Source organism: Corvus moneduloides, chromosome 1 (assembly GCF_009650955.1).
Source record: "Corvus moneduloides isolate bCorMon1 chromosome 1, bCorMon1.pri, whole genome shotgun sequence".
Lineage (NCBI taxonomy): Eukaryota > Metazoa > Chordata > Aves > Passeriformes > Corvidae > Corvus > Corvus moneduloides.
This window is the reverse complement of record NC_045476.1, coordinates 90,051,330-90,061,105: the sequence shown is the minus strand read 5'-3', so window position 1 is coordinate 90,061,105 and position 9,776 is coordinate 90,051,330.

Below are 9,776 nucleotides of genomic sequence, written 5' to 3'. Positions count from 1 at the left end.
GTTACTCGCCATCAGCAGAGCAGAATAGTTATTTCTAGCTCTCTTTGACAGAAAGACAAATTACTTTTTATTGGTTTCTAGTCTGGTACAGATGAATATACATGTACTTTTCTGCCCTGTCTCTATTCTGCTTCCATTAGCTTACAAGCAACAAATGCAGCATTTTTCTTGCCTAGTTTTCCCACTCTGGCAAATTGGTGCTTGAGAATTATTCCACTGTTAGAAAGAGCTTATACATAAAAATACATCAGGGGAAAAAAACAAACAGTGATTTTTTTCCTAAACATTGTAGTGAGAGCAGTGTGGGTGTGTGGTAGCAGCTACACTCATGATCCAAACAAACTACACATGGAAAGTGTTGAGGGACAGGGGCTGGGTGGGGCTCACCATGTTCTTCGGAGGGACCCATGGGGCAGAGGCCTCACACATGACCAGCAGGTGCCTGTGCCTTCTCTTTGCTATTTAGCTGGGTCTCAGCAAGTGTGGTGGCCCAGAAAGGCAAAGCAGGGCTCAGCTGTCTCTCAAACTGGCAAGAGACATCAAGAATAGCAAGGACTTTACAGGTGTGTTAGTAACGAGCAGAAGTCCAGGTTGGTTTCCCCAGTTCAAGAGAGTCATTGCAAACCTTGAGATGGTCCTCTGAAGCCCACCAAAATGAACACAGTCTTGGAGACCATGACAACCAGAGAAAGGCTGTGGGACCAGTTCTTGTTTAGCCTGGGGAAAAAAGGAGCCTCGGGGAATCCAGTCTTCCAAAACCTAAAAGGTAGAGAAGGTAAAGATCTCTTCACAAGGATCCACAGTGACAACAGGCAATGGGCACAAGTTGCTTCAAGGGATATTCCACCTGGACTAAGAAAAAGTTCGTTCACCATGAGAACAATTATATTTCAGAATAGTTTGCCCAGAAAAGTGATGGAATATCCCTTGCTGGAAACATACAGGACTGTGCTTTACCTGGTTGATTTAATTTAGAGTTCAATCAGATGATCTCCAGAGATCCCTTCCACTGTAGACTTTTCTATTATTCCACATTTCAGTGATTTTATAGTTTTGCTCCTTGGACTTTTACCACATGACCACATGATAGGGTAAGACATAAACCGCAGAAATGAAGGCACAGAAGCTTGCCAGTGGCAAGCTGCATAATGATGGAAATATATAAAATAATATGCAAAATTTCTATTAATTAATTATGTTTTTTCTGGCGTTTTTGATAATTGATTACTTGCCCCAATTTTTACTGGGAAGATCAGGTTATTTACCTGGAAACTAGAACAAGCAAGTTAAACACGAGGATAAGATTTGTGCTTGATGTGTAAAGGATCCTACAGAAATTTGAATCTCTAAGTAAATGAAGAGCAGTTCAAGAACTGTTCCAATTACAAAACAGCTTTCAGAATGGTACATCGTCTGGAGTCCCTGAAGGAATTTACACCTGATTGTTATTCAACAGGAACTCCAGTACTTTCATTCTTTAGAATGATATGCTGCATGGACCCTGTATTAATAGAATGACATTCAGCTGAGACATAATAACCATCCACTACATCAATACTTTCAGATGTTTCTAATCTTTCTGTCAAAGAGTCATCTGTGTTTTAGGAAAATGATATGCTAGGAATGACAGATGCTTAAAGTGGAAGTGGCCTCCTATATATTGGATGTTTCCTTGTTTCAGACTCTGAGGTTCCTGTTCCTTGTCCTGTATTATCACTTATATTAAGATCTGTGTATGTGATTATGTTTCGTATGGTTAGTCACCCTGTTTATAACTATGATGGGATTCTTAAAAATAAAAGTTTTGCCTGGACTCCAGTTCTAAGCCAGTGTAACTTATTGCCCTAGGTACTCTGAAATTCATGTAAATAAATCATTTCACCCATATTACTTACAGTGTTTCCACATTCCAAGTCTTAAACATGATGGAAACTTTAACTTTTTTTCCAGATGTTTCCATTTTTGATCTACCTCTAATTGCTGACAGCTGTATTCTCCTCATCTACTTATTGAAAAAGGAGCCAAAAAAAAAGTGTATCTGCTTACAACTACACCTTTCAATTGGACAGGCTCCCAAGATCTTTGACAAAGGACAGAGTTTGTGTTTCATCCTCATCATACTCTTATTTCAAAACACAGGAAATGCCCTGAGGAATGAGGAGCTTTCTGCTTTCATATATTCCTAGTGTGAATGCTGGAATTACAGTGTTCTGGACCATACCTGTATGAACAATGTGGTGTCCAGTAGCACAACATGAAAAGAATTAATATTCATAACAGTATAAGGGTGAGCTGTGCTGTCAGTAAACTCAGAAAAAAAGTCCTCAGAGCTAGTTAAGGAAAAAATTGATGAAATACTACATCATAGAGAAAAAATTCCCAGTTTATTTAGTTTAAACTGAATCAGGATAGAAACAAGTTATAGATTTATAAATGACATAAACAAAATCTCCAATCATTTTTATTTGCAGGGTCAATATCAGTAATACAACATATAAATCACAATACAAGACACTTTCAAAATCTATCAAGCACCTAAAATTTTCTAAATATTTTTTAATAAGTAGTCCCCAGAATTTATACTCATAAACACATACAGAGATATTCACAGAGCTACCATCACATCCATGGCACCCTCAAAGGATGTCTTGTTTACAAGCACCATCACTCCTTCAAAAGCACAGGTTACCCTACTTGCATTGTGTCCTGTGATGGACGCTACAGCTTTGTAGGTGTCCATGTTGCTCTCTATAACCTATTCATTCACGAGCTGGTGAGAAAGCACCTTGTGAGTTCTTGTGCACAGACAAACGCAAGGTGTCTGTCCCTGTTTTTGCTGACTGAACTGCTGTCCCATAAGCTGCAGAGCAGACAGCTCATGGGGAGTGTCTCATGGGGAGTCTGTTCTTGCTGGCCAAAGCAAAGAGGTGATGTTGGTGGGGCAAACTGTGGCAGTGTCAAACCAAGTTTTAATGGCTGTTGTTTCCAATCCAAGGTCTCTGATTCCTGCTATGAATTTTCATGATTCTTTTATACTGCTTTCAAGATTAATTTATTCTTTGTTTCTAAAGTTCCCCCATTACTGTTTAATCCTGCTGATGGTGGTCTTTCTCTTACACATGATCAGTTTTTGGCAAACACATCTTTTTTGTGTGTTTGGTACACACACATACACAGTTTGACTTCACATTTTTACTAACAAGGAGTGTTAGCGTTTAATACCAAAAGATTAAGTATTAAGATTATAAATCTTAATGGAAAAGATTTGGCAAGGACAGACTGAGTGAATACTTTCACAGTGGAATAGCTACAAAAGACTCCTGCTAGAAGTAGGTAGAAAGACTTCTTCTCAAAAAAGACATTCTTCTTTGTCTGGAATTGACATCCATAACACTATTATCAGTATTTAAAAATCCTCTCACTTGACTATGGCCTGCATGTATGAGAAGCTTCTATGTTGTGATTGCAAATATAGCATGTCTGAAACATGAAAACAAACTCAGAAGAGATATGGTGTGTAGATACATGTCCATGACCAAAAACCCCTAAACAGGTGGCTTAAAGGTAGTTACACTACAGATGGCACTGCAGATACAGCTTAATTTCTTAATTGCATTGCTTTTCTTTGTCTACCTGCTTGGATACCCCATCTTTGCTTATTTATCCACCCAAGATTTTATGAAAGGAGATATATCTTTCTTTTGTTAGCTCTTGAGCATAAGCCCTTTCCTTGATATGGCCGAAGTCATATCAGGAAAAAAGGGAAGGAACAGTGTTCTGCTTTTGTTAAAAAACTTTTCTCAGTTTGATTCAGCATAACGCACCATCCCATGCTGTCAGAGCACCATCCCATGCTGCTCTGATTGTAAAAATCCATTGGAACAGTAGATTTTTAAGCACATTATGTAAGCAATCCATATCACAAACTTATTTTTCTTATGACTTATGGGTCTTCATGGACATCAGATGTGTTCAGCACTAATTATCTAACTATATAATGTGATTTACTTACATAGTTTGAGTTGAAATAACTTGCATCACGAATTAGGTTGGTAAGAAGAATTTGACTCTCTACCTTCCTATGAACCAATCTGGAGCAATTTCAACACTAGCAGACATACACACTTTCACACGTGCTACTTTTTCTGAAGTCTTTTTTAAGTTACATAAAGAAACCAGAACTCTTTTTCAGCACTGAATTTTTTATCTTCATCTTCCAGTGGTTGGATCTAGTCATAACCTTGACTGTTATATTATACTCTACTATAAAATTATCATTTCCTGTTAGGGTTTTTACAGCCCTTGATGCAATAACACATTTTAGCTTATCTAAGAGAAGCTTAGTTATTGTGTGTTTGCACCGCTCTGTCAGAGGTGATTAAATGGCAACACATTAGTTAACATTAGGTCTTTGGGGTAAAGAGAGAAAGCAAGTTACTAAAAAGAACTGATGCTGGTATCACTGGGTTTCATAGACTGACTGCCTACCCAGCTCAGCAATGAGCTCTGTTATGCCAAGAGTATCCTCACCTTTCTTAGCAGTCTTTCCTGATATATCAATATCAAACACAAAGTGATTTTCATGAGCATTTCAAGAAAATGAGACACTTCTGATTTAAGTCCCATCTTCCAGTGCTTGAATTATTGACACCATAGCTGCAAACCTATCCAAATCAGAAAAGAGCCAAATGACAAACAGTCCTGTTTACTTTGAAGGATTATCCTTCTGTATGTACAGACAAGTGTTAGCTTATCCTTTTCTGGCTAGACAGCTACATGGAAAACTGAGACTGTGAGTAGCAACCAGAATTTACACTTTACAAATTCCATGGGTTTCAAGATGGGGTCCCCCCCCCCGGTAAACATATAAGACATACACTGCTTCTCTAGGACTTTAAATAGGATCCTGTGGTAAGAGTTTGATTTCACACACTTATCTATCTACTCCCCCTTCACTGGAAGAAAGCCAAAATGCCTAATAATGTTTAATCAAATATGAATTATATTAGACATGGAAAAGAATGAAATGGGAATACCTCCAAGACATAATTACTTTAGGACATTCTATCTTAAAAGGGATCCTAAAACAATTTCCACAGACTCTTATAAGAAAGTTGAGTTAATAAGTTTCCTTAAATTGAATGCTGCTAAAAGAAATCCAAACAGACTTAGTAAATGTATACAGCTATTGGGTATCTTTTGAAAATGAGAATGGAAGATTTTCTAAGGCCTGAATACAACACAAGATTGCACATTATGGAGGCATTTGGAATGACAATACTATTTTTTTCTTTAGGGTTGACTTTTCCACATTCTTTTCTAAAGAAAATTAATTCAGTTTTTAAGTTTTCTTACAGGTTGCCAAACCCTTTTCAGGCTTTTTTATTATTTGTGAAATGAGTGGCAGCTATTTACACAATGTTGAGATTTGACTCAATTAAAGATTCAAAACCCTCAACATACTTTTAAGAATGAACCTTAGTCAAAAAATAATATCAGAAATGGGACAAAAAACTTTTTACTCTTTTCTGCAGCAACAATACTTGAAAGCCCATTTACAGAAAAGACATGTTTTCACTGGAAAAAAAATCCATATACAGGTGGCAGGTACTTCTAGAAACAACATAAATGAAAAAAATAATTGTTCTGCTTCATCCCTATCACAACTTTACTAAGTGATTAATAAGTTACTTATTAAGGATTGGTTACAATGACATAGAGGACAAGGAACATCATATTTTGCATCCCTTCCACATCCCTCCCTTAGTTCTTCACAGGAGCAAGCTCAATTAGAATTTTTTCTCGCCATGCTCTTCAGAAGCTGTGATTAATTTCTATCCTGTCCCACCTCTGTGACATTTCAGAATTTAGTCACTCTTTCAGATCTGGTTGTCATGAAAATCTCCAGCTGATGCATGCTTGGATGTTGATGACCAACCACTGTAGCTGTCAGGAATACATATCATTTTAGTAACCTTTTTGCTACAATTTTGGGCCCATGGCTTCATATTCACTTCCCATTCATATCAATGCAAACATTTTTTTTTGCCTTTTTCTACAGCACTGGATGATCCTTGGGCATTAACTTTAAAATATATTATAGGCAATTTGGTACCCGGTGGACAAAAAATGACACCTATATTCAGTCTCCCAAGCTTCTTGTGTTGCTCCTCAGTATTTCACCATCACTTTCTTGACCCAAAAAAAGAATATAATTTGCTTCTATGCAATTGTTTTGGCTCTAAATTCTAATGTGATCCAATCTTCATATTTTATTTCTCTATTTTATTGTATTGTGGGTATGGTGTACGTTTATACTTTCTCACCCCATGTTAGTCACCTTACTTTCTCCTTTTTTATCCAAAATAAAATAGAAGCAGGTTTGGGAGGAAGGAGTACAGCCATTTGCCATTGATGGGAGAAAGAAAATCTTTTGAATAGTGGAAGAAGTATTTCTTCCACTCTTAAATAATATTCCAAACACTCTCTCTGTGAATACTCATTCATTGACCTGCTACAGATGTCCTGACACAGGTTTTTCAAGGTCTAACACACTGGCTGATGTTAACTATGCCAATTGCAATAGAGATATCAGCTGAGAAGAGTTTGATTCCAATTAAAGACTCAAATTAAAGAAATACAGCTCAGATTTGGTGCATTTTTTTAAGCTGTCTTGAATGAAAACCATTGCTGTTAAACTTTATCTCCTATTTGTACATTCATATCAATATCAAGATAAAAATGGTAATGAAAATAAAGGTGTATTTTCACATACAAGGACACTGTTTTCCTAAGAAACTGGGCATCCCATCAGACGGTGATCTGCAATCGTGTTCATATGATGGATTCTGGAAAAAGCAACCAGCCATTCACAGATCAGTGTGAAAACACGAAGTTGTCAAAGAGGTCACCTCTTTGCATACAGTGGGCAGAAGCTTCCTATTGGGAGGCACTTCTTGGTAGTTGTGTCCTGCCAACCAGTCGCAGAGATGGCTCTGAATACGCCAGGAATAACGGCTTCCAAAAAGGTGATGCCCAGGTATAGAAAGGTGAAGTCATGTGGCAGCTGTCAGGGACAGAGCTTCCACTGGAAGTCAGGGCTGTGGCTCCTGTGACTTCCTACCTGGGACAAAATTGCCCCTTGCACTACTCCCAGCACATCTCAATTATACCATACATATGTCTCGTTTTGTTACTCTCTCTCAAAAAATAGATGACTATACACCCCATGGGGTGCAAACATCCAAAGAATTCAAACCTACTTAAGTTGCTGATGAAACAAGACCAGACTGAAGAAGTAGATGTTCAGGCCCTCTGGCCCTGTGGTTTTTTTCATTTTCAAAAAAATCACTGAACAAGAAGAATGCTTACTCATTACCAATAAATATGTTCTCCATGATCCAAAAAGCAAACAAAACTCTAAATCTAAATAGAAGTAATTTATATTCTTTCTGGTTGAATTTCACGATAGTATGGAATTGATCATTGAATATTTTCATGCAGCATTTTACACCAGCTGGAAGACTTATGTCAGTTTTCTTATACTGCATTTTACAAAGCACTTCTTCCTTGAAAACATATGAATTCTTTTTTTCCCCCCAAAAATAATTTTAACACTCAAAAGTTAATTTCATGTTTGTATTTGAAATAAAAAAGATGAGATGAAGAGAAGTCTTAGGTAACAGCAGATAATTGTATTCTGCTGTGAGTCCTGCTGTTGTAGGAGCTCTTTGTATTAAAATTTTGCTCTACCTGTCCCTGCAGGAAATTGAGAGAGCAGCTCGATTTTTTTACAGGGTATGTACAAAAAAAAAAGGAAAATACATGAAAACCCAAGTGCACATATTAAGTAGGTTTCCTAGAAGTTGCTACTAATTTCAGGGTGTACAGCTCTGGAGATCTACAGAGGAGTTTGGAAAGAAACAAGCTAGATTTTGGGAAGAGCATATCTGCATTGACCTGATTAAAGGGAAAGGCTGTAAGAGCTAGAGTTCTGAGAGCAGGGGTGTTTCAGAGAAAAGTATTTTTTGCTTTTGGACTTTATCCAAGTAGAAGAAAGTGCCATGATTTGGAGGGAAAGGTTGTGAATTATAAAGGAACATTATAAATGTTTAGTACTGACTATTATTTATTAGTACAGAGGTATTTAAAAAGCAATCTGCAATCTTAATCCTTTGAAGAAAATTTATTTAGCAGCCAAAAAAATAGTGCTCGTTGAAACCCTAAAGAAAACTTAATTACTAAGTCTGGTTACCCTCTTCCCATACAATTATTTTTCAGTGAAATTCTTGCCTGTCAAAAGTGCTTGCCAATTTGAGCCCTCAGCATGCTGCCAGGTCAGCTCAGATTCTTTCCTTCTATTCATTATGAGAAATGTCTTCTAAAAAAGTATTCTTCAAGTTCTGTGCTTCCAGTTTGTAAGCCTAAGTTTTGTTCCCAGTACTGGTGGTATCTGTCCCCATTCTGTGGCTGAATGTCTACTTCTCATGAGGTACTGAGAGACCACATGCAAATTGAGGCTTGTTTTCTTTTCAGTTAAGTTCAAAGAGCTTAGCAAGGCTGCCAAGCTGACATCCAATTGATGTTATATGATGAAATTAGTCTTTCTAGTCTCTGGAGTGTAATACAAACTTGTTCTCAGAGCAAAATTAACAGGGAAAATTTTCCATGCAGCTGAAGAAACTCATAGAAGTGGAGCACTTTTGCTTGATAAGGAAATCAAAAGAAACCACAATGGTGGCGGTGGTGGTGGCTAAATGTCAGCTAGACTTCTATTGTCATGGAAAGGAGGAAAATGTTCCTGTCTTCATTGGCAAGTCACATATATGCTCATAGGGGAAAAGCAAATGTGGAACAGACATCCTAAAAAGCTCCTAATAGGAGCAATTACCTCTTCTTTTTGGAGTCCTTGCAGAATCAGAATCATCCAGAGAACTCTTCCAAACCACCTCACCTAATAATCTTATTCTTTATTGAAATACATTTTCTCATGACAGGAAAAGTAGCTGTTAAACAGGTCTGCAGGAGACCAACAGTACTTCTGAAAGAGAATGTAGAATATATATGCCACTGAAAGGGCAGAGGTGGGCTGTATGGGCTGGCCTGGAGATTTGCCAGCAGAAGATGAGCATTTCAGTTGTTGTGAGGAGTGTTACCTGGATGTTGCCTTAATTGTAAAAATCACCTATTAAATATTTCAGTCATTAGTGTGTTTTTTCATTTAAGGAAAAATTTAAGTCCATACAGTTCAAAACCTAACTAGTAGTGTTTTATTTGGCAGGAAAAATCCTGGATAGGACCCAAATATGAAGCCTCTATGCATGTTAGTCCTCCTCAGGCCTAGGAAATTGATGTTATTTTAAAGCATACGAGTTCATGCATTTTTATTAGCATGTGCTTAGAATACTATTTCACAGTTAGCAGCTACCAGAGACACATTAAACTTGCTTTAGAAATATGATGTCTAGTCATGATCAATGCTAAGGATGATGCCTACACTGTTTGCAGCTTGACACTTGCAAATAAGCTATTAATTCAGATGTGCTTACTAGCTTGTTGTGCAACGTCTGAGTTCATCCAGGCAATACCACTGAAATTGATTTCTCTGTGGAAAACAACAGAATTAAAGAGATTCATCACATGAATAAGTATTACACAAGATGGCCTTGACATAACCTGGCAGTGATGCTTCCAAAGCTAACTTGGGAAGCACCACTTTGGGCTTCTTTTAATTCCCCTCTCACACATGCCCTCTACGGACCACTGAAAGGAAAAAA